At 35.3% G+C, this 25,783-nt stretch overlaps 1 long non-coding RNA gene across 20 annotated transcripts in view; it reads right to left on the minus strand.

The window, feature by feature from the left end:
* The window catches only part of LOC128312880 (uncharacterized), a 430,418-nt gene that overhangs the window by 127,949 nt on the left and 276,686 nt on the right, over window positions 1-25,783 (minus strand). Inside the window, exon 9 of one of the 20 annotated variants that reach the window (XR_008292779.1) lies at window positions 11,667-11,722. The exons of the other annotated variants lie outside the window; for them this stretch is intronic. This is a non-coding gene — a long non-coding RNA (uncharacterized LOC128312880). The remainder of the gene's footprint in view (window positions 1-11,666; window positions 11,723-25,783) is intronic. 20 annotated transcript variants of the gene reach the window in all.

The raw sequence follows: 25,783 nt of genomic DNA on the forward strand, positions 1-25,783 counted from the left end.
CTTTTATCCTTGTATGATTTTGCATTTATAATTTTGAAAACTTTCATTCACCCAGCCATGAAGATCTTCCAGATGTTGATATATAATATCATACAATATAAAACTATCATGTTTGTTAATTTCACCAACGATCTCAACAAAGGTCTTCGGTTATTTACAAGATGTCAAACTAATGGTGGTAGATATAAATTTTCCAAAGGCAAGAATGAATTTTATCACCAACAACAAACACTGTCAGTTGTTTTCTTTGAAATAAAAGGCTCACTTTATTTATTGCTGCCAAATACCCAAGTCTATATAATTATGGTTTGTCTGTGACAGTTTTAAAATAGACGTGGTGTTCTATGGTAAAAGCATCTGGTTTAGGTAGCAAGTCAAACAACCACACTTTTCAGGTAGACAAATACTTTTCATGTAGACAACCAACAAACTTCAATATGCCGCAGAAGTGACATTTTGCATACTCCCCATTTCTTCATAGATAATATAAAGAAGGTGTGCAAAGGAGCAATCTAGTAAAGTTATCAATTCTCTCATTCATCAAAGATATTCTTAAGCAAAATTCACCATTTTTTAATTCAATTTGATGGTGAAGAATGCAATAACTACTAATACATTTTGGTGCCACTATCTTGATTTGAGCTAAGACAATGGTAATTTTATCCACCATTGCTTTCGTACCATCAATGTAAATGTCACGAGTTAAAAAGGCAAGTAAAATCTTAGCATTATAATGAAAATAATTGTTTCTTTGTGTGGATTCCTCTGAAAGAATTTCAGGGACCCTCAGGGATTAATGAGATCATGAAAACAAGTTCTTTTTCATACAATTGCAAGAAGAATGCAAATCTAATTTCAAGTTTTGCTACCTTGCGTAGAAGTTGCTGAAAAAGTTGACTTTTCTAATTTCAGGACTAAAGTCTGTGATCATCAATGGATTTTTACATAAGCCGAAGAAAAATGTTGTTAATGCCCTGTTATTCCAGTTAAGCTCGAATCTGTAAGCAATCTGCAAGTTCTGTTTACTCTACTTCAAAAATAGATCTGATACATCCATATACTGTCATTCCAGCTCCTTTTCTAGGTATTTATACCATGCCACAGCATTAATCTCTTGAATTGTTATATTTGCTTCCTAAATATTTTTCTCTGTTCCCATATTTGTTCATATAAAATACATTCTCCATAGTAGGCAGAATGATCTCTTAAACATTAAATCAGATCTAAAAATGCCCCTTCTGAAAACCCTTTAGTGGCTTTCACTGCCAATGGAATAAAATCCAAGTTGCTAACTGTATCCTACAAACAACCACAACATGTCTTAAATATATGTCCTAGAAATTATATATGCACGTGTATGCACACACACACACACACACACACACACACACACACACACATCTAGAATACAAAGAAATGTCATAGGAATCTAACACTTTACTTCACACTTTCACCTTGATATCACAAAATTATCTGTCTCTCATTTGAATGAATAAAAATGAGGAATAAGTAAAAGACAGATATTTCTATTAACTACAGATTATGTGCAGAAGAATTTTAGGGATCTTGGAATGGATGGAAGTATTTATTACAAGTCTATATCATTAAAGGCGCTTTGTTTTGCACTATAGTGACCACAGTACATTGTTCTTTGGCTTTTCAGATGATTTAAGAAATAATTCAACTGGATTTTTTTGAGGACATAATCAAAATAAGTAAAATAAACATTAGGCAAGCAATGTTTATATTGGCTGCTTGATTGTTATTCAAAGCATCTTTGAAACATCAGCATTTGATAATGACATCAAGTAATAATATTTTCCTAAGTCAGTAGTTTACAAAATATCTTTATCACCTGCCTCTTTTCATTTGACCAATACCACTATGCTATATGATAGGTGGTAGTTATTTGTCCTTGCTTTTAAAATGTATAAAAGTTGTTACCATTGAGTGATTACATGTCAGGAGAATGTTACAAAAAGATACAATGACTACTGCTAAAACGGTGAGGCTAATTAACAAAATTTCAAGAGAAGAGAAAGGTATAAACTCTAAATGTAGAGCATTAAGTGTAGATCTTTTTTATACATAAGAGGCAGTAAATGAAAAGTATTAAATGCCTAGGACCCTGTCACTTCAGAACCTGATTTTTTTTCTTTCTTCACATGCATTTGCCCATGGGAACTTTGTTTCTTTGGATTTGGATAGGTACATGAAAGAGGCAGAGTGATGGGGGCGGGGGACTACCATGAAGCTTTAATTATATTTCTCCCATTCCTTCCTCCATATGATTACTTTCCATCTAGGAAGAAAAACAAATCCTCTTTTTCTAGTGCTCTTGTTTTGACAAAGAAATAAAGAAAAGTAAGATATTATAAGCATCTCAGCTTCTGACCTCAAAAATCAGACTAGACATTTCTAAGACACTAGTTTGGGAAATATCAATTCAATTAATTTCCTTTAGTGGAAGTTACATGGTTGAAATTTCAGCCAATACTTGAAATGTCATGCTGTAAAGACTATTTTAAAAACAATTACAACAAATTATGGATTATAATTTACTTTTGAGATTTGGCTAATTTCCATTTCAAGAATTCACTATCTCCCATATGAAAAACTTTTTTTTTGACTCATTGATTTATTTATTTTTTAATTTACATTCAAGTTAGTTAGCATATTGTGTGACAATGATTTCAGGAGTAGATTCCTTAAGGCCCTTTACCCATTTAGCCCATCCCCCCTCCCACATCCCCTCCAGCAACCCTCTGTTTGTTCTCTATATTTAAGAGTCTCTTATGTTTTGTTCCTCTCCCTGTTTTTATATTATATTTGCTTCCCTTCCCTCATGCTCATCTGTTTTGTATCTTAAATTTCTCATATGAGTGACATCATGTGATATTTGTCTTTCTCAGACTGACTGATTTCGCTTAGCATAATACCCTCTAGTTCCATCCGCATAGTTGCAAATGGCAAGATTTCATTCCTTTTGATTGCCAAGTAATACTCCATCTTCCTTATCCATTCATCCATTGATGGACATTTGGACTCTTTCTAAACTTTGGCTATTGTTGATAATGCTGCTATAAACATTGGGGTGCATGTGTCCCTTTGGAACAGCACATCTCTATCCCTTGGATAAATACCTAGTAGTGCAATTTCTGGGTCATAGTCATAGGTTAGTTCTATTTTTAATTTTTTGAGGAACCTCCACACTGTCTTCCAGAGTGGCTGCACCAGTTTGCATTCCCACCAGCACCGCAAAAAAGATCCTCTTTCTCTGCATCCTCACCAACATCTGTTGTTGCCTGAGTTGTTCATTTTAGCCATTCTGACAGGTGTGAGGTGGTATCTCATTGTGGTTTTGATTTGCATTTCCTGATGATGAGTGATGCTGAGCATTTTTTCATGTGTCCGTTAACTACCTGAATGTCTTCTTTGGAGAAGTGTCTATTCGTGGAAGAACTTCTTTTTTATCCAAAATAAATTGTCTTCCTGGATAACCTTGGAAATTTTTCCAGTGACCCTATTCATATTCTGTATTATATAAAATAAATAAAATAAAATAAAACTTCTCCCTTACAATACCAAATAAAGCATATTGCTAAATTTGTTTAAAATATACCAAACAGCAACCTGGGTGGCTCAATTGGTTAAGCATCTGACTTTGGCTCAGGTCATAATCTCACAGTTTGTGAGCTTGACCCCGCTTCAGGTGAGCTCGAGATCCACTTCGGGTGAGCCTTGCTTCTCTCTCTATTCTCTCTAGCTATTCTTTGTTAGGTTCACAAAGCACCATTTACTAAAAATGAAGAATACATTCACATGAATTATATTTATTAATAGAATATTCCTTGCTGTAAAGTTAGTTTGGATTTTATTCTAAGTACAATGTGACATTACTTGGACTTTTAAACAGAGGAGTGATACAATCTAATTTCCGCTTTGAAAGATCATTCAAATTGATGCTGAGGTGTGGAGGATGGATTATGGGAGAAGAGTGGCAGCCAAAAAAAACAGATGAGTGGATCAGCCTCAATTTAGACAACTTTAAATTGACACTTGGTCTGAAGAATTGGGAGACAACAGTGAGTGTCTGAGAATGTGGCAAACTGCTAAATTTAAAGACATGGCATTTAATCAGCTCTAGCCAGCTGTCTTACAGGAATATAGATCTTATCTCTAGTGTCGTCAGATTTCTTTAAAGAGAAAGATATAAAATCTTGTGATTGTTAAATGTTGGCAACCAATTAAAATTATTTTTTTTTCAAAAAACCACTTAGAGCTAAATAAAACCTGCCTCTACGTTGGATTTAACCAAAAGGATCAACGGTTTGCAACCTTAAGGTTGAATTAACATTAGCAGCCTAATGCTGAATGGACGATAGACATAGACAGAAATAGAATAGAATATAGATAACTTTTTATTTTCCTTGTTTTCCATTCCTTCTTACCAGGTTGGGGGTTAGACATTAGAGTTTACAAACCAATAATTTATATGTATCAATAAAGTATAAAGAAAACAGCTCATAAATCTGTTTATGTTGGATTTCTCTTCAAAGCCAATCAATTCTTTGTATCCTTGCTATTGGAAGAGAAGTCCAGAAAATAAGTGGCCAGCTAAGACTTAGGGAAGTTATATTAGAATATTGAAGCAACATCGATTTTATTTCTATCTTTTATGTAAACCAGAGTCAAAGATCTCAATCTTCTAAAAAATATGACAGCCTAGGACTAACTTATGAATTATGAATTCCTGAGATAAGCTGTGCCTCATTTATCTCGTATATGAGTGCCTAACATAGTACTTGATCTGACACTTTAGGTGCTCAGAAATGTGTACGGACTAAATTATACTTCCCAAACAATTAAACTACTAGCTAATGTCAACCAAATTTCTTTCATTGGTAAATTTCTACTTTTGAGATAAATATTTCTTTATTTTTGGTCACAATTTTCTTTACATTTGTTTTATCAGGCTAAACACCTGAAGTCACACTTGGTCCTCTCGTGCTAACTTATATCCCATTTCTAGGAAATAAGAAAACCCTATCAGCACTAATTTCTACTTATATACCTGAATCTGCTTCTCTTGATCCCCTGTCCCAGTTACCAGGCTAATTCCAGCCATCTGTTCTTGCCTGGGGTACCACATTAGATTACCATTTGGTCTTGATTCCACTTTGCCTACAATCTATTTTCCATACAGAAGTTAGAATGATCTATTTTTTTAAGTTCATTTATTTATTTTTGAGAGAGAGAGAACAAACAGGGGAAGGGCAGAGAGAGAGAAGGAGACACAGAATCCGGAGCAGGCTCTAGGCTCTGAGCTGTCAGCACAGCCCAAGGCAGGGTTCGAACTCACGAACTGAGATCATGACCTGAACCAATATCGGCTGCTGAACGGACTGAGCCAACCAGTAGCCCCTGATCTATTTAAAACACAAACAAGATCATGCCATTCCCTTGCTCAAAACACAAGCAATGATTTCACATCAAAAATTGAGCTTAAAACTCATTAATATTCTCTCCTAAGACTTTATGTGACTAGTCCCTACCTAATCCTTTGGCCTTATTTTCTACTACTATATTTCTTGATCAGAACAGTCTGGCAATTAGCCACTTTACTGTTTTTTAAATATGCCAGGCGCACTGCTGGCTCTGAACTTGACATTTGCTATTCTCTTGTCTAGACCACTCTTCCCCAACACATTTTTATGTCTCATTCCACTTTATTCAAATGGCTACTCATATAATACTACTTTTTAGAAGCCTTTCTTGACCTCTCCCTCAGGTCATCTATACCAGTTGTTCTTATCACTTTGTGCCTTTTTTGATACACATCACAATCAGAAATTATATTTTTTTCTTGCTTAAGTATTAGTTATCTTTCTCCAAACTAGAATGTAAACACCTTGTATATATAAGGATTTATATATCTTCATCCCTGATGTGCCTAGTATGGAGGAGATTCTGATCAGTATATATTGAACTTAATTGATTTAATTGCAATGATCTTGGTAAGATTCATAACTAATAAGACTAAAAATGTTTTAGCAGTCAACAGTACTTATTAAGCATCTACCTACCATATGTGGAAAATTATAATAACAATTCTGACAAATAAAAGAGAACTATAAAACCCAGTAGAATCCTCATGTCCTTATAATTCTATCACAATTTCCACAACAAACATATCATAAAACACTCAGTTTTATAAAGCTTGCAAAAATAGAATAGACAAGGGCAAACAGATATAATTATTCATAAAAACAAAAAAAAGAAAGAAAAATAAATTTATTTAAACTTCCTTGGCATTGGGGGCAGAATATTTCCTTAGGCCATAAAGGAAGATAATTCTCTGTTCAACAATTTGGAAATATTTTTAAAAACTACTTTCAATTAAGACATTAATTCTTTTCATTTGTCTTTCAGATGAGGAATATTATGAAATTTTCTTTTTTCCCTTCCTCAAAAACCAATCCAGATATTTTTTTTTTCTATTGTAAATTAATTGTGCTGTCACTATTCAGTTGCCAACCCATGAGGCAGCTGTAATTAGGATAAAATAACTGAATGTGGGTAATGACTTCCTGGTAGATCTCTAGTTGCCTTTCAGAAATGCTTACTTTTGTTCAAAGCTGTGTTTTCTTCATAAACCTTTTGCTTTTTGTCCTGATGCTAGTTTTATTATCTAAAGACATCAGTTACATTGTATTTAATTCAAACAAAATTTTTTTAACTCCCACTCTTGTTCTCTGCATATTGTCCACATTTCTTTAAGTCAAGTTGATTAGAAATAGCCATAAACCCAAACCAAGAAACAGACTCTTAGCTACAGAGAACAAACTGACGGTTACCAGAGGGGAGGAGGGCAGGGGGCATGGATAAAATAGGTGATGGGGATTAAGGAGGCCACTTGTGATGAGCACTGGGTGATGTATGGAAGTGTTGAATCACTATATTGTACACCTGAAACTAATATAACACTGTACATTAACTAGAGTTTAAATAAAAACTTTTTTAAAAATTTTAAAAAAGAAATAGCCATAAACAATCAAAAGGCACTATGATATTTTTCCAAAATATATTTTCTATCATAGACTGTTATTTATCAATAAAATCTTAATAAAACAGCTTCATTACTTCTATGTGAATATTTTTCTCCAGCTTAGAAATATGATTTGGTAGACACACCAAAGAAATATTATCAGAGAGATTATTTTAAATAAAAAGCGTATCTGGATGTTTCCCTAGAACAATTGCTTAGAAATTAATTATTAGGCCAACTGATAGAAGAGGCAGAGACAGAAGAGGAAAAGAAGGAAGAGGAGAAGGAGAGAACAGTAATGCTTCAAATTATGGTGTATTTTAATGCTACTATGAATATACCACCTAATACATTTGCTCCTTACTTTTGCAAACACTTCCACAACAACAACAAAAAATTTTTTCATTGACATGTTGACTCTATCACTCTTTCACTATAATGCATCTCATGTCTTCTTTTCCCTACTTACCTGCCATGGTCCAAAATATCATATAGTTACTTGTTTTTTGCTTCCTCCATTGTGAAAGTATGTTGGAAAAAAACCCAAACTAAGTTTAAACCCAATTATTTACTTACTACTTACCTACACCATAGCACCATAGCACGTTAAACATTATTGAAAAATTTTTCCACATCTGTGCTGACAATTGCAGTTTAAAATCCTCATCCCAAAAAACAATGGATACCAATTTACTTAATTTTCTCATTCTCCACAACAAATACGTACACTTCCTTACTCTGAAACCCTTTCAGTTAATCCCCTAGCCTAATATTTAACTATACTATGTTAGAAATAGTATAAATATTAGAACGTATCAGTCAGAAAAGTTTTCACCTTTCTATCAACAACTCTATCAGCCAATATGAGTCTGAATCCGTGTTTTTGGCCTTCCCTCCCATTAAAGTGGAGGAATAGTTTGCTTTTCTAAAGGCCAGGTCCTCCTTTTTTCACTGCATTCAATATTCATAGCCATCTTAGCCACTCTGGTATCTCTGAAATTACTACACCGTCCTTAATTCTAAACTTTTTTTCTCTATTGATTTATGCATAGGTGCATAAAAACATGATTTAATATCTCATATCTTAAAAGCAACAATTATACTCTGACTTCCAGCTATAATTTGATTTATCTGATCCTTTTCATAGTAAAATACACTAAAGTGTTGCCTAAAATAATGTTTCCACTTGCTCATCATTTTTCTTCAATCCAAGTAAGCTCTCATACTCAACTACTTTGTCGAAGTCATGACTGACCTTGCTGAAAACAATGGCCAATTTATCAGGCTCAGTAATATTCAGCACAGTTGAACATTCTGCCATCATAAAACACTGTGTTTTCCTTTTTTACATAGTTTATTTATTAAGATATAATCCATATGCCATCTAATTCACCCTTTTCAAGTATACACTTTAATAGTTTTTAGTATTTCCACACGTTGTGCAAATACCACCCCAATCAATTTTAGAACAGTTTTATAACCCCCTGAAGAAATCCCATATCTCAACACTCTTCATTCTCTACCTCCCTCTCCTCTCCTTTACCCACGTCCACTGCCTACCACCATTTAGGCAACTACTCACTAATCTACTTCCTATCTCCATAGATCTGACTACTCTGGGTATTTCATATAAATGGAATAATACAATATGTAATCTTTTGTGACTGGGTTTTTAGCATGGTGCTTTCAAGGTTCATCTATGTTATAGGATGTACTGATATTTCATTCCTTTTTATTGAAGAATAATATTCCATTGTATACATATAACACATTTATTAATCAATTTTTCAGTTGGTGGACATTTGTTTCCAGTTTCGGGCTATTATAAGTAATACTGTTATGGACATTCAAGTACATATTTTTGTATGGACTTATGTTTCCATTTCTCCTGGGTATGTAAGAGTGGAATTGCTTAGTCATGTGGGTAATTCTATGTTTAACATTTTGAGAATCGGGGCGCCTGGGTGGCTCAGTCAGTTAGGCATCTGACTTTGGCTCAAGTCATGATCTCACGGTTCATGAGTTCGAGCCCCACGTCGGGCTCTCTGCTGACAGCTCAGAGCCTGGAGCCTGTTTCAGATTCTGTGTCTCCCTCTCTTTCTGCCCCTCCCCTGCTCACACTCTGTCTCTCTCTCTCTTGCAAATATATAAACATTAAAATAAATAAATAAATAAAAACATTTTGAGAATCTGCCAGACTCTTTCCCAAAGTGGCCACACCATTTTATATTCTCACAAGCAATTTATGAATGTTCCATTTCTCCACATCCTCATCAACACTTGTTATTATCTTTTTGATTAAAGCCACCATAGCGGGAATGAAGTAGTATCTCATTGTGGTTTTGATATACATTTTCCTGATGGCTAGTTTATTGTTTTTTAACAGAAAATACCCCCCCCCCCACTTTTCCTCCTACCTTTCTGCTGCTTTTTCTCAGTCTCACTGCTGAAACTTTCACTGCTTTTCTGCCCAAATCCTAACTATAAAAATGTCCTGGTTGATCTATAGTCTCTTCCTAACTGATTGCCTTTAGTCCTATGTGTTTAAATATCCTTTATATGCTGATTACTCCCACATTCTTATTTTTAACTTTGACCTTTTCTACCCACTTGACTTTTTTTTAATTTTTTTTAATGTTTTTATTTATTTCTGAGACAGAGAGAGACAGAGCATGAGCAGGGGAGGGGCAGAGAGAGGGGGGAGACACAGAATCCGAAGCAGGCTCCAGGCTCTGAGCTGTCAGCACAGAGCCCAACATGGGGCTGGAACTCACAGATGTGAGATCGTGACCGGAGCTGAAGTCAGACGCTCAACCGACTGAGCCACCCAGGCGCCACCCCCCCCACTTGACTTCTTTTCATTCCATTTGTATCTTAAATTTATTATTTCCAAAATAGAGTTCTTTATATTGGCATCCTCCAAGCAATTATTTCCACCTCCCTAATCTCTGTTTCACTAAATTATACCATCACCCATTCATCCATCCAGGATCCAAGCCTGGAAGACATCCACAATTTCTCTCTTCCTTACTACTCATGATCAATCTGCCAATTTCACATTCAAAATACCATGCAGATATGTCCACTTCTTTGCTCTCAGCCTATTCTACTTCACAACACACTAAGGCAGTGGATGCCAAACTTATATCCTCATTTCAGCTCTTGCCACACCTATAATTTATCCTCTACACAGAAGCAACCACTAGGGTTTTAAAACTTAAATTTGATTCTATCACATTCAAAAAGGAAATGATCTTGTATGGTGCTTAGTGTTTACTGGATTCTTAAACAAGGAAATGGAGAATGTGTAATGTATGTGGAAACTGACCTTGATTTATTCAGAAGCATGAAAATACTAAAATCCGGAAGTTATTTTGGTAAATTAATGGAGAAAGTGGAAATGTTAATTTATTTATAGAATTGGATTGTGTATATTTGGGGCACAGATTGGGGAGAGTGTGATTATTTTTCAGTCTTGTGTCATCATATACCTCTCTATTCCCTAGGGTGGTCAAAGTTCAAATATCACACCTTAATATAAGTTATTCACCATGCTCCTCTGTGGTATTAATTTAATAACTTATGAGACTATTTCCACACTAAGAAGTTATAGAATTACATGAAGAATAAAATAGATGACTCAGTGTGTCAGTGTGAGTCAGTCACCTGCCACATGGATTGCAGTCGACTCACCTGGGAAACCAGACAGCTGTATCAGGTAATCTCTGGAGCCACTTTCAGCTCTAAAATTATAAGCTGTCTTCAGTGATGTCTAATTACTCTAAAAACCAAGTTATATAAGACCTTTACTGGAATTATTTGACTTCTACTGCCAGGAAATCTTTGGCACTTTAAATGCAACTATTTTTTGGTATTTAGGAAAGCTGCCAAAGAGTGAATAAACATTAAGTACGGAAACTCTCTGTTTATTACCAGAGTAAATACAATAAAAGCAGGAGTGACTTTTATCCTTCATACCAAGTAATTAACTAATTAACTCACTTTGTCTCATATAAAATGATAATCTTATAGACCAATGATCTATTCCATTTCTGCACAATTTTGATTGTGTTTCAAGATAAATGTTCCCACCTCCCCTAATCTGTGCTAATTAAGTGAAGATTCAAAAGCAAAGGACCTGAACTGACACCAGATATTCAGTTCACATAATAATCACTGGCTTTAGCATCAATTTTTTTAAGGTTAATCTAACTTTAGTGGAGCAAGTAAAACAGAAGAAGCATTATGCTAAAAAGACCTACAAAAAAGTGGGAAGAGTAAATTGAAGAAAACCTGTTGCCACAGAGACAATAGTGCTGAATCATTTACCTATTAAACAAAATGGAAAAAATTGGTAATTTTGAGTAGAGCATGTGAAAAAGAAAAGTTGTTTGTAAAGCACAAATCCAAATAATTTCGACTGCGGTTATTGCCATGTAAGTGTTAGAGGCCAGTGTGTTTGCAGGTCTGAGCATGTTCATGTCTGTAGACATCAAATAAGAAAACAATGTATTTCTGGGCATGGAATTTTAAGGAGTGCTGATAGGCAAAGTGAAGCGTAGAAGTATTTTGCATTCTTTGACTACCACTGCGTATGAGAAAAGAAAGAGCTTCCTACCATCTGCAGTTGTTCAGACTTGCAAATTGTTATGCCGCACTGAATTCTGCAGATTTCTGGAAGGCAATGGAATATTTTTGTGTCACGATTTCATGCTGAAAGGAATAATCTTACTTTCTCCCTATACTTGCTTTTTATGACTTTATTGAGATATAAAGTATAATATACTACCAATATTAAAAATACAGAGTTTGATGTTTTGATATATGTATAAGCTATCATCATAATCAGGATAATGAATATTATTACCTTCAGAAGTTTCCTAGGCTACCTTTGTAATCCATTCTTTTCTCCATCTCCATCCTTGGGCAACCACTAATCTGCTTTCTGTCACTGTGGATTAGTTTTCTTTACTAGAATCTTACATAAGTGGCATCATACATTTTGTATTCATTTTACCTGGCTTCTTTCACTTATTAAAATGACTCTGAGATTTATCCATGTTACTGTGTATATTGAAGACTTTCTTGTTTCTCTTTTATTGCTAAGTAGTATTCCATTTCATGAATATACCACAATTTGTTTCTCCTGTTAATGGATATTTCATTGGTCTCTAGCTTTTGGCTATTATAAATAAACCTGCTGTGTACACTTACATGTAAGTCTTTGTTGACTTTATGATCTCACAGTTCTTGGGTTCGAGCCCCGCGTCGGGCTCTGCACTGACAGTGCACGCACTGTTGGTATTCTGTCTTCCTCTCTCTCTCTCCCCCTCCCCTACTTGCTCTTTGTATCTCTCTCAAAATAAGTAAAAATAAATTTTTAAAAAAATTATAAAAAAAATAAAATGAGCTTGCCAAAGTGGTATAAAGATGGAATTGCATTTAATCTGTAGGTCAGTTTAGAGAGAATTGTAATCTTAATAGCATTGAGTTTTCCAGTCCATTAACATATTTGGATTTATTCCTTCCATTCATTTATTTAAATTTTTAGCTGCGATCAACAATGTTTGTAGTTTCAGAGTAGAAGTCTTGAATGTTTTTGTTACATTTATTCACAGTTATTTTATTTTATTTCAAAAAAATTTTAATGTTTATTTATTTTTGAGAGAGAGTGAGACAAAGTGTGAGCAGGGGAGAGGCAGAGAAAGGCAGATACAGAATCTGACTCAGGCTCTGGCTCTGATCTGTCAGCTCACACACTGATGTGGGGCTCAAACCCATGAAATGCGAGATCATGACCTGATCAAAAGTTGGACTCTTAACCGACTGAGCCACCCAGATGCCTCCATAGTTATGTTAAAATTTTGATTCTAAACTGAGGGTTGATGGGGGTTGGGAGGGAGGGGAAAGTGGGTGATGGGCATCGAGGAGGGCACCTGTTGGGATGAGCACTGGGTGTTGCACGGAAACCAATTTGACAATAAATTTCATATTAAAAAAAATTTTTGATTCTATGATAAATGGGTATTTTGAAATTTTAACTTTTAATTTTTGCTGCTATTCTTTGAAGATCCAATTGACTTTTCATATTAGCATCATATCCTATAAACTTGCTAAACTGATTAATTAGGTTTGTAGATTCCATGGGTATTCTAACTAAGCAATCATATCATTGGTAAATAGGACAGTTTTACTTAAAAAACTTTTTTTTTAAGTTTTATTTATTTTGAGAGATAACTAAATTATTATTTTGAGAGAGGGGGAGAGAGAATCTCAAGCAGGCTCTGCATTGTCAGCACAGGGCCCAATGTGGGACTCGAACTCATGAACCATGAAATCATTACCTGAGCTGAAATCAAGAGTCAGATGCTTAGTCAAGTGAGCCCCAGGAGAGTTCTACTTTCATCTGATATTTCTGCCTTTTAGTTTTCTTTCTGGCATGATTCCAATGACTTGTACCTCCCCTAATACGGTATTGAATAGAAGTAGTGAAGGTGGACATCTTTGATTTATTCATGATTTGAGGAAGAAACATACTACGGTATTTCACTATTATATGTGATATTAGAAGGTTTGAGATAACAAATTAAAGTTTTTAATAGACACAGTGGTATTCAGATTTTCTATTTATTCTTGCGTGACATTTAAAGATATTTGTCCATTTCATATAAATTTTTTGTTATAAAGTATCCAACAGAATTTTGATATGTATTATTTTTAATGTCATTAGCTGAAAATATTTTCAAATTTCCTCTGTGATGTGATCTTTGATTCATTAATTATTTAGAAGTGAGTTTTATGGGTGCCTGGCTGTCTCAGTAGGTTAAGCATCTGACTCTTGATTTAGGGTCAGGTCATGATCTCACAGTCATAAGATAGGGTCCCACGTAGGGCTCAGTGTGGAGCAGAGCACCTGCTTGGGATTCTCTTTCCCTCCCTCTCTGTACCACCCTCCCCCGACTTACTCTCTATCTCTCTCTCCCTCTTAAAATAAATGAATGAACTTTAAAAAAAGAAGTGTTTAAAATTTCCAGATAATTTATATTTTCCTAAATAATTTTATTGTTATGGATTTCTATTTAATTTCATTGTAGGCAAATTATATACTTTGTACAATTTTGATCCTTTTAAATTTAATATATATGTGTTTATTGGCCTAACATATAGTCTATCTTGGTGAATGTTCCCTTGCATTTAAAGAGATATACACTCTACATTGTTGCATTTATTGAAAACCTATTTTGTGTTAATTGCTTTCCTGATTTATTGCTTCCATTATCTTATTTAAGACATACTCCATACAATTTGATATTTAAAGAGGTCTGATATGTAAATCTTCTTACACGATGTCTGACATATCATTATGTGCTAAATAATTTTAATTTTATTTTCTGCCTCTTTCCCCTTTTACCCACCACATACTTGGACCCTTTGTGCCAGTAATAAATCCACTCATTTAATTAATTTATACACAACGGAAAGCATTTAACTCTGCTTTAGTATTAATGTCTGAATTTCAGTTCCCTCACTTACAAACAGGGATTAATTATCTTTACCATGAGACATTAAATGCTAAGTGCCTGCCACCATACCTGGCATTTAATCATTGATTCTTTTCTCCTTTAAGCACTTGTTCACAAACTCAACATTAGGAATGATCCTATATGCTAACTTTATTGCATAGTAAGGATCCATGTTATACAGAGAAATTTATGAATAGTGATCATTTACAAGTCCTCAAGAAGACATACTGCAGAATCTGCTATCTACCGTTCTGTAATAGCAACATTTTTCAAAGAGCATATGTACATTTTTATTCTATTCAGATGATTGTGCAAGAAACTTTTCAAAAAAATAATCACCAAACAAATGCTTGTTAATCGGAGTCTTGAATTTTAATGTTTTGGCTTACTTTGTCTAAAAATCTTTCCTAGTTGGAAGATAAAATATGTCACACTCGATTTCCTTCCCAGTTTAGATTATAAAAGTACAAAATAAGCAATATATTTTTTATGTGCAGACTATTTGGAGGGACAGATACTTCTGATAGCCAATTAAGACTCTCTGGCTATAAATTTGTGTGAAGAATACGTGGGGTTGTTTTTGGTTCAGTTATTTCTAATATAAATGGGAAATATTAGCATGTATATTATCCTTTTTGTGACCTAGATGAGTACTTTTTTTCTTCCAAGTTTTTATTTAAATTCTAGTTAATATACAGTGTAATATTGGTTTCTGCAGTAAAATTTAATGATTCATCACTTACATACAGCACCCAGTGCTCATCACAAGCACCCTTCTGAATATCCACCACCCATTTAACCCATCCCCCTGCCAACCTCCCTCCATCAACCTTCGTTTGTTCTGTATAGTTAAGAGTCTCTCGTGGTTTGCCTTTCTCTTTTTCCCCTTATGTTTATCTGCTTTGTTTCTTAAACTATGAGGCAATTTATTTAGAAGAACATGTGGAATAGAACTGTGATTTCATTTAGTTATTCATTTAATCAATTTTTTGTATATTTAAGATCTCTAACTATAAGACAATGACTGAGATGAAGAAAAAGAGAGGCCAGCAGATTAAGAGATAAACATTTTTGGCAGAAAATCTACCATGGACAAATTGTCCAAAATAACATTTCCAAATGTGTGTTCTGTGCATAAGATATACACACTTGTCTTCAAGTATCTTGGTACTCCTGGAGCATCTGTTTCATTTCTTCATGTATGATAAAGGAAATGAGAAGAGGCAAACTTTTACTGAGAGAACGAAAATATTATATTTGTTACTTGGCATTTGTGCATACAATTTCAGGCCTGATTTTGGTTTCAGGTAAGGACACCTCCCCCATTATCAACATAAATGCTTCATGTGAATGTCACTCTTTGCTCAAGAGATTGGCATAGGCTCTGATTAGTCTTGTAAATAAGAATGGCAGAAGACCCTAGTTACACAATTGGTTCAAGAATGAACATGTGGTCCAATTAGATCCAAAGAGATAAAATGAGACTTTGCTGAAATTTTTCATAAACAGAATCTCATTCCCTTCTCCTAGATGTAAAATCTAAATGGATATAATTACTAAAGCCTCCACTGACATTTGCTACCACACACCCCAAAATATTAGCTGATGAGCTAAAACATAGATAGGAACATTGCCTCAGTTCTGAATTCAGCTTCATGGCTCATCCCTTTTCTGATGCATGAGCGAATCTACATAAAACTTGGTTACTTAAGCCCACTTGGGTTGGGATGTCTGTTATTTGTAGCCTTGTTTCAAAGAAGGGACAGTATAGGAAACCGATTTATTCTATCCCAAGGAGAAACTTCCTGGGACCTACTTCTGCTCACAACAAGACAATTCTTAGGCACAATGAAAATACAAGAGTTATGGAGGCTCATTTTCATAGTCAGTATAGAATTAAAGTAATTGAGTTAGAGCTTCAGCAGAATATCTGTAGTGGGTCTTGGCATTTAAAGTTCAGTAAGCTTTAGGACCCATTAATGGAAGAAAAACATGAGTTTCCTCATGCTTCCTCTAGTCCTCTTGGTTCTATTCCTTTCCTCCTGAGTGGCTTCACACACACACACACACACACACACACACACACACACCCCAATTCCAAGAACAAATAATAGTTTTCTAAGATAGCATAATCTTTGCCCACATTAAGGAAAAAATACATTTTCTAAATGCATCATCATGTAGAACGAGTTCCTTTGCCAAAATAAAAGGTCTTTTCTATTAGCAGGCAAAGCCATTTAGCTTTTCTTTGTCTCTAACTTTCCATTCTAGATGGATTATGTACTCACTAAATAAGCCCAATGGACTCATTAAAATATTTTCCCAAACAAAATTTTCTTGAAAAATGAATTCTTCTGTCCCACATGAATGAGAAAACAGTTACAACTCTCTTGTTTTTTAATTAGCACTTCTTTTTTGTTTAGGATATAAACTGACACAATCATTCTGGAAGGAAATTGGCCAGTGTTTTGTGAAATAATTCTGGGTTTGACCTGGGACCCAGCAGTCACATTGAGAACCTCTGGCTCAGGACTCTCAGTGAGCATGCACAAAGCCGCTCATCCAGGTCTTTCCTAGGAGAACAAGAGGAAGGCAATCCAGGTGTCCATCAATAAGGGAATGAATGAGTAAAATGTGCTGGAGCCAGACATTAGGGGATATGATGCAGTAATGGTAGAATATAGATACATCTCAGGAATATGGTGCTCGCTAAAAAAAGAGTAAGAAACAGAACAAGATCTATAGTGTACCATTTTCATAAATTAAACACAATCACAAAATATACCACGTGTTTTAAAAAGGTAAACACCTATTTGGGGACACAGATGTAACATTGAAAGTGGTGATTAACAAAGGAGAGGAAAAATAGTAGTTGGATTTGGGAAAAAATTAAAAGCGGATAGATGATCATTCACTAGCAGGTGAGAAATATGACTAAATCAACTTGCTGCCATAGAAATTACAGCAACAACATAAAAATGACCTCCATTGACTTTTGACTATACATTTCAAATGCAGTTTGTCTTAGCTTTGTAAAAACTTACTGTGCCACAGGTAAAATACTCCTGTAATAAGAAAATGAGCCATTTACGGTTAAAAATTCTCTCAGTTAGGGTGCCTGGGTAGCTCAGTCGGTTAAGCATCTGACTTTGGCTCGGGTCACGATCTCATGATTCGTGATTTCAAGCCCCACATCGGGCTCCGTGATGATGGCTCAGAGCCTGGAGTCTGCTTCAGATTCTGTGTGTGTGTCTCTCTCTGCCTCTTGTCTGCTCACTCTCTGTCTCTCTCTCAAAAATAAATCAACATTTAAAAAAATTTAAGAATTCTCTCAGTTATAGCCAAGTGAGGAGATGTGAACAAAATGCAGAACAGGAAGTCCTAAAAAGCTTTCTGATATATACTTTTAGAAATCATTTATGGTGATGGATTACTCTTGGGACATAAAAGCTGGCTTACACCACTGCAATTTAATATTTCATTAGGAACTACATATGTATATTTATATCTATAGATACATATAAATTGTTGTTTTTACTTTTAATACATGTTTTTCTTATTTCAAAGATAATACATATGCCTTATGAAAAATTTAAGAAGCATTGAATGGTTCTGAGAAGAAAATTTAAATGACTCCTATGTGTCCATCAAAAGATAAACAATGTAAAACCTTTTAATGTACACACATTTAAGGATTTTCTGTATGTGTGTGTGTTGTGCAGTCAAATACAGTTTAATACCAACAAAAGAGGGAAATACTATAATAACATCTTGTAATTTTTTCACTTTGCAATATATATGAAATTTCACATTTAGGTAACTGTCACTTTACAAGGTGCTTTTACTGGATGTCTAGTATTCCATGGAATGACTGTAACTGAAATTAGACAATTTCTTACTATTCTATGAAATTATAGATTTTTGTAATTATTTGCTATTGTAAATAATGCTTTACATTATGATGTAAGTAGCATCATAGAAAGATACAAAGTATTTTTCTCAGGATATTCCTGGAAGTAAATTTGCTGGGTCAAAGGTCACACACATGGTAGTGGTTTTAGGAGTGGATCATGAGTTAACAATAGAACTGGAAGTTGCCATATGAGAAAGACTAAAATGTTTCCAAGATTCAGTAAGTTTAAATTACTTTGTATTTAATGCCAAATCTAATGGCATGTTCGGCTTGAAAATATTTACTGGAGCATGTTTCTGAGGATAAAAGAAAAATTATTATAGAACAATTTTAAACTAAAGATGAATAGGAAGGAGCCTACAGCCAGAGTACCTGGCGTGAATCCTGACTCTGACACTCAGCTGTATATACTTGGACAAGTCTCTTAATTCATTTGTGTCTTAGTTACCTCATCTATAAGATGGAGGAAACAATGGCACCATCCTCAAAAGAAACCTCAAATGTATTTGTTTTGAGTTTTACATGAGTGTGTGTGTGTGTATGTATGTGTGTATATATGCATGTGTGTGTGCACATGTGCTTAGGTTAATGCTTAGAATATTGTTTGGGCTCTAAAAGTGGTAGCTATTATTGTTGTGTTGGTAGTTATTAAGATAATTATTAGACTGAATCTTAAAAATAAAATCATCCTGTTAATAGCTTTGACACTTTCTATTTCTCTGCTGCCTTATCTGGTATCTATATAGTCACTCAGGAGGAGGACTAATTGAAAAATGTCATTTCATTTTTAACACAAAACACAAAACATATACTCACATACACACACATACACACACGCACATCGTGGAAGATGCATTTACTTTCATCCATTTTACACACTTGCATTCTGTTCTAATAGCATGGGGTACCTTTATTAAGACTTCCTTTGCTAAGAGCAGCTAATGCCAGAGAGCAACCTATGTGACCATAGGTTGTAAGCTCTACTGCTTTTCCATATCCTCTAAATCTGGACCCTCCGCTATCATCTAATGAAAACTAACATTAATTTCAAAGGTAAAATTTAGTGACTGGAACTGTTTTGCATTGTGGTTATTTTAACAAGCTCTGCCTTTTAATTAAACATCACACCTCAGAGAATTTAGTCTCCGATATTTGCTTCCAATTTTCTGCTGGAGTTTCCAGCTCCAGAGATTTTTTAAAATAATTTCAGATGTTTATTATTCATTGTATTCACCTTTTCTTTGGTCTCAATTGTTTCAGGTCTTCTTAAATGGGTACCAAATATTAAAGATCATTTTATTAAAATGAATAATTTGATTTTATGGGGAATGAGAAATAGTTTGACTTAGTTTAGTAGTTGCCCACCTACTATATACAATATATGGCACTAGACATTGTAAGTAACTCATGTAAGTCTAAATTAGGACCACTCACTTCAGATAGTTCACAATATAAATTAAATTTGTAAGAGTTGTAAGTGGTATTTAAAAGTTGAGAGCAAGGAGAGAAACAGCCTATGCTATTGGGGTTGGAAGAGACCAATAATATGCTTTTCTTACTGATTTTGAGACCCGTTGAGTAAGAAACACAGAATATGGACAAAAGAAGATCAGAATGCCAGCTTTATCAATGATAAATCAACCTGAAGGCTGTAGCTTTAGAACTGGAGGCAAATGAAGTTCAAATAGGGCAGACCTATTGCACACCCCTGGTCTCAAGCAATGCCATCCTTGGAAAGGCCCAAAGCAATGCTGGAGGAGCCTACCTTTGATTGAAAACAGACTGAAGCAAAGCTTTTAGGTGAGACTTTACTGGTAGATTCTATACCAAGATAACAAGAGTGAGGGGAAAAGAGGAAGGGATGGGGAGCAGAGGGAGAAGAAGTAAGAAGGAAAGCAAGTAGAGATGGTGGGTTCAATACTAACCTGGTCCAAAACCGCATGAAATCCTAACTGATTTTTACACACAGGTCACCTTCTTGACAGACTTCCTTGAACCACTGACAACTCTCAAAAGCAAGCTGGCTGCAGAGGGACGAGAATTTATTTGCTGGCTACTTCCTCACTTGTGTTTTTTTGTTGGGCAACTTTTCACATGGGGCATCAATAACACTTGTGAGTTGTGTTGTCTACCTTTCTAGACAGCTTCAGGACTTTTCGAGCTCTGTATCTGGGGTATTCTCCAGAACATCTAAGTTCTTACATCCTCTTGCTTTGGCTTAGGAAGTCGCTTTTAAAACAGTCTCTTAGGAAGTCGCTTTTAAAACAACCTGAACCTAACAGTCCAACTGGGGTTTCTCACCATTGGCTAGCTGTAGGATATATGAGAGATCATTGCCAACATCCAGTCTCAATCTTGACACCGCAGTTTGCTTTGCTTTCTCTGTGTGTATCAAGGGCCAGTTCCCTTGAATATAGAGGATACACACCGAACTTTCACATGGTTCCCCTGAAGCTTCACTCACTATTTGGGGTCAAGAGGCACCACCCTCCACACACACCTTAAGGATTAATAATTAAACACTAGCCTTTCTCTAAAGAAATCTTCCTTTAACGGGTGTGAGGTTAATATCTCATTGTAGTTTTGATATGTATTTCCATGATGATTAGTGAAGTCAGGCAAAATTTCATGTACCTATTGGCCATCTGTATGTCTTCTTTGGATGATATTTATTCAGGTCCTTTGCCCATTTTTTAATGGAGTTCTTTGGTTGTTTGTTTTTTGTTTTTGATTTTGATTTTTTTGTTTGTTTTTTGCTATTCAGTTATATGAGTTCCTTATTTATTTTGGATATTAACTCCTTATTGGATACATTTTTTGCAAATATTTTCTCCCAATCCATAGATTGCCCTTTCATTTTGTTGACTATTTCCTTTGCCGCACAGAAGCTTTTTAGTTTGATGTAGTCCCACTTGGTTATTCAGTCTTAATAATTGGTTAGTTTTACTTTTCTTTCCTGACGTTTTGGTGTCATAGTAAAAAAAATCATTGCTAATACCAATGTCAGTGTCCTATGTTTTTTCTAGGAGTTTCATTGTTTTAGTTCTTATGTTTAATGGCTATTATCAGAAAGATAACCAGTGCTAGTGAGGATGTGGAGAAAAGGGAATGCCAGTACACTGTTGATAGGAATCTAGATTAGTACAGCCATTGTTGAAAACAGTATGAAGATCCCTCAAAAAAACTAAAAACAGAACTACCATATGATCCAGCAATCCCTTTTCTGGGCATATACCTAAAAGAAATGAAACCAGTACCTCCAAGAGAATATTTGCACTCCCATATTCCTTGTGGCACTATTCACAATGGATAAAATATAGAAACAACCTAAGTGTCCATCTATGTATAAATGGATGAAGAAATTGTGATATGTATGTACAAGGGGGTATTATTCAGCTGTAAAAAGAAAATCCTGCCATTTGCAACAACATGGATGAACCTGAAAGACATTAAGCTAAGTGAAATAAGCCAGACAAGAAAGAAAGAAAGAAAGAAAGAAAGAAAGAAAGAAAGAAAGAAAGAAAGAAAGAAAGATGAAGAAAAGAAGGAGGGAAGGAAGGAAGGAAGGAAGGAGGGAAGGAAGGAAGGAAGGAAGGAAGGAAGGAAGGAAGGAAGGAAGGAAGAAAAAACCTGCATGATTTCACTTATATGTGGAATCTAAAAAAAAAAAAAGCTGCATACATAGAAACATAGTAGAAGAGTGGTTACTAGGGGTGTCAAGGTTGGGGGAATGGGGAGATGCTGATCAAAGGGAACAAAGCTGCAGTTACATAGGATGAATAAGTCTAGAGATGTGGTGTATAGCAAGATGAGTATAAAGCACTGTGCTGAATATTGGAAGTTTGCTAGGATTTCAAGCCTTCTCATCACAAACAAAAAATGGCCACTGTGTCAGGAGATGGTATGTTAACTACATGTAGTAATCATTTCATTATGTAAAATTGTATACCAAATCATCATGTTGTACATCTTAAATATATACACCATTTTTAGTAAATGTTTAAATTAAAATTTAAAATAAAAAAAGAAATCCACCCTAGAAAACCCCTTTCTTTTTTGCAACTCTTTTGATCCTTTTATATACTTGGGATAAGTCATTTTAGGATAGTAAAACCAGTTCTCTGTTACATCCTTTGAAAATCTGTAAGCTGGTCTGCCAGGAATCTCACTTTGGAATTTCATATCTTTTGTATTTTTGTGCCCAGTCAAATATTCAAATGTCACCTCCATTAAATTGGAGTACAATGCTTTAGAGCATAAATCCCAGAGCCAACTGGCTGCATCTTCTAGCTGTGTAACTTGAGGCAAATAACTTATCATATCTATGCCTCAGTTTTATTATTTGTAAGATACAAATAATATCATAGCATCTGACACTATTGGGTGTGAACTGACTAAAAGTCTGATTTCTAAAATATGCCTACTAGTTAACTGATGTTCCTTGGAATTTTCTCTCCCATAAGAAGGTTCCCAGAAAGAAATTAGAAGCTAGATATTAAATTCCCCCTCTTCTTAAAAAATAAAAGCCAAATAAATATAAGCTCATCATTATTTTCTTCCCTTATTTGATGCTTTGGTCACAGCCAGGTGAATTTCTCCTACGTGTCCAGATAAAGTTTGGAACAGCTCCCATGTAGCACTTCACTGGAAGGTGTGTGGCTTTTAGCAGCTTGCAAGTTGACAAAAAGCCTATCACGTGGGGCACCCGGGTGGCTCACTGGGCTGAGCATCTGACTCTTGATTTCAGCTCAGTCCATGATCTTAGGGTCGTGGGATTGATCCCCGTGTCGGGCTCTGTGCTGAGCATAGAGCCACTTAGCATTCTCTCTCTCCCTTCGCCCCCTCCCTCGCTTACACACCTTCTCTCTTTCTCTCTCTCTCCAAATAAAAACAAAATATATCATGTGAAATATTACAAAACTTGTTAAATTTCTCTATAGCAGTAGCAATTCCTAAAAAGAGTCAGTATTCCCACAGTCCTACTGTTTTACTGAAGATCACAAATGACCCTTCAGTGTAATAACCAATGGTCGATCCCCAGTGCTCTCCCTATTTTCATTATCAGGACCCCTTGACACAGCTCATCCCTTCTTCCTGAAACACTTTCCTTTTCCTTTGTTTTCCTCCTGGACACTCCTTCAAAAGTTCTTATGCTCCTTCCTTCTCTTCTGCTCAACCTCTTAATGTTGAGTGTCCAGTGCTCAGTCCTTAGTTATGGTCTCTTCTCTTTCTACACATACTCCCTTGGAGATCTCATTCAGTCTTTTGACTTTACTTACCATCTTTTTGCTAACAACTTACAAATTTATATTTCTGGCTAAGGAAGACCTCTTTCCTGATACTCAGATTTATTTCAACTGCCTACTCAACAGCACTACTGGGATGTAGATCTAGTTCACATTTGAAATGGAGCTTGTCCAAACCCCCACACCATCCCTTCCCTCCATCTCCACCCCTCCTCCCTCAAAAAAAAAAAATACCCCAGCTCTGTCTACCATATTTTGATCTCAGTTGACAGGGATTGTATTGTTCTAATTGTTTAGGCAAAATCTTTGGGGTCATCTATAAGTTGTCTTTTCTCTTATAACCCATATTCAAATAATTTGGAAGTTCTACTTATATCTACCTGCAAAATATGTCCAGAATGTGATTACTTCTCAGTACTACCACCATTATCATCTCCTGATTTCCTGCAGTCAACTCCTAATCAGTCTTGTATTTCCACTCTCACCCTCACAAATATTCTATTTTCAATTCAATAAGCAGAGTAACCATTTTATTTTATTTTTTTATTTTTGTTTTTATTTATGTCTCAGACAGAGAGAGACAGAGCGTGAGCAGGGGAGGGGCAGAGAGAGAGGGAGACACAGAATCCGAGGCAGGCTCCAGGCTCTGAGCTGTCAGCACAGAGCCTGATGCGGGGCTCGAACTCACAGACCGTGAGACCATGACCTGAGCTGAAATTGGACGTTTAACCGACTGAGCCACCCAGGTGCCCCAGAGTGACCATTTTAAAATGTCAGATTATAAAGTTCACTTAAAGTTTCCAATAATATTATACATATACCTATCCTGTGCCCCAACACTTCCACTCTTACGTCATACTCATGACAATAAAAAGACTTATACAAAAATAGTCACAGTATTCATTATGTGTTCATATTCTCATTATGTATTCATAGTACTTGTATCTATAGTAGCTTTATTCACAATAACCCCAAACTGGGAACAAACTGGAGAATAGAATTTTTTAAATTGTGATATATTCATTTAATGGAATAATACACAGTAAAATAATGATAACAATAACTAACTACTGATAATATACAGTAATATAAATGGAAGTCAAAAATATAATGCTGAGCCAAAAAAAGCCAGGTACCTGGGTGGCTCATATGATTAAGTGACCAACTCTTGATTTCAGCTCAGGTCATGATCTCATGGTTATGAGATCAAGTCCCATGTTGGGCTCTGCACTGGGTGTGGAGACTGCTTGGGATTCTTTATCTTCCTCTCTCTCTGTCCCTCCCCTGTGTGTATATGCACGTGCATGCTCTCTCTCTTTCTCAAAGTAAATAAATAACACTTTTAAAAAAGTACAAAAAAAAAGCCAGATGCAAAATACTACATCCTGCACAATCCTAAGTATATGAGTAACAAGCACACACAGAACTAATTTATGGCGCTAGAAATAAAAATAGTAATTACCTCTTTGGAGGTATTGTATAGACTGAGAGGAACAAAGGGAATTTGCTGTTTACTGAGGAAAACAGTATGGAGGCTCTCCAAAACATTAAAAATAGACTTGCCATATGATCCAGTAATTCCAGGACAATAAACTGGAATCTTAAATACAGAGAAAAAATTTGCAGTTGCCAGAGAGGAGGTGGGTAGGAGGATGGGTGAAATAGGTGAGGGGAATTAAGAGTACTTATGATGAGCACTAAGTAATGGATAGAATTGTTGAATCACTATATTGTACACTTGAAACTAACATAACAGTGTATTTTAATTATACTTGAATTAAAAAAATCCAGTCTCTTTATTTTCCCATAAAAATAAAAAAGAAATAAAGTGAAACATAGTAATAGTCTATACCTTGATCTGGGTGGTGTTTGTAAGATTTGTACACTTCACTGTATATAATTTGTATCTCAATAATTTTTTAATGCTTATTTTTTTATTTATTTTTGAAACACAAACAAGCAGGGGAAGGGCAGAGAGAGAGGGAGAGAATCCCAAACAGGCTCCCTGCTATCAGTGCGGAGCCCAACACGGAGCTCGAACTCAACAAACTGG

This window comes from Acinonyx jubatus, chromosome F2, assembly GCF_027475565.1.
Source record: "Acinonyx jubatus isolate Ajub_Pintada_27869175 chromosome F2, VMU_Ajub_asm_v1.0, whole genome shotgun sequence".
Lineage (NCBI taxonomy): Eukaryota > Metazoa > Chordata > Mammalia > Carnivora > Felidae > Acinonyx > Acinonyx jubatus.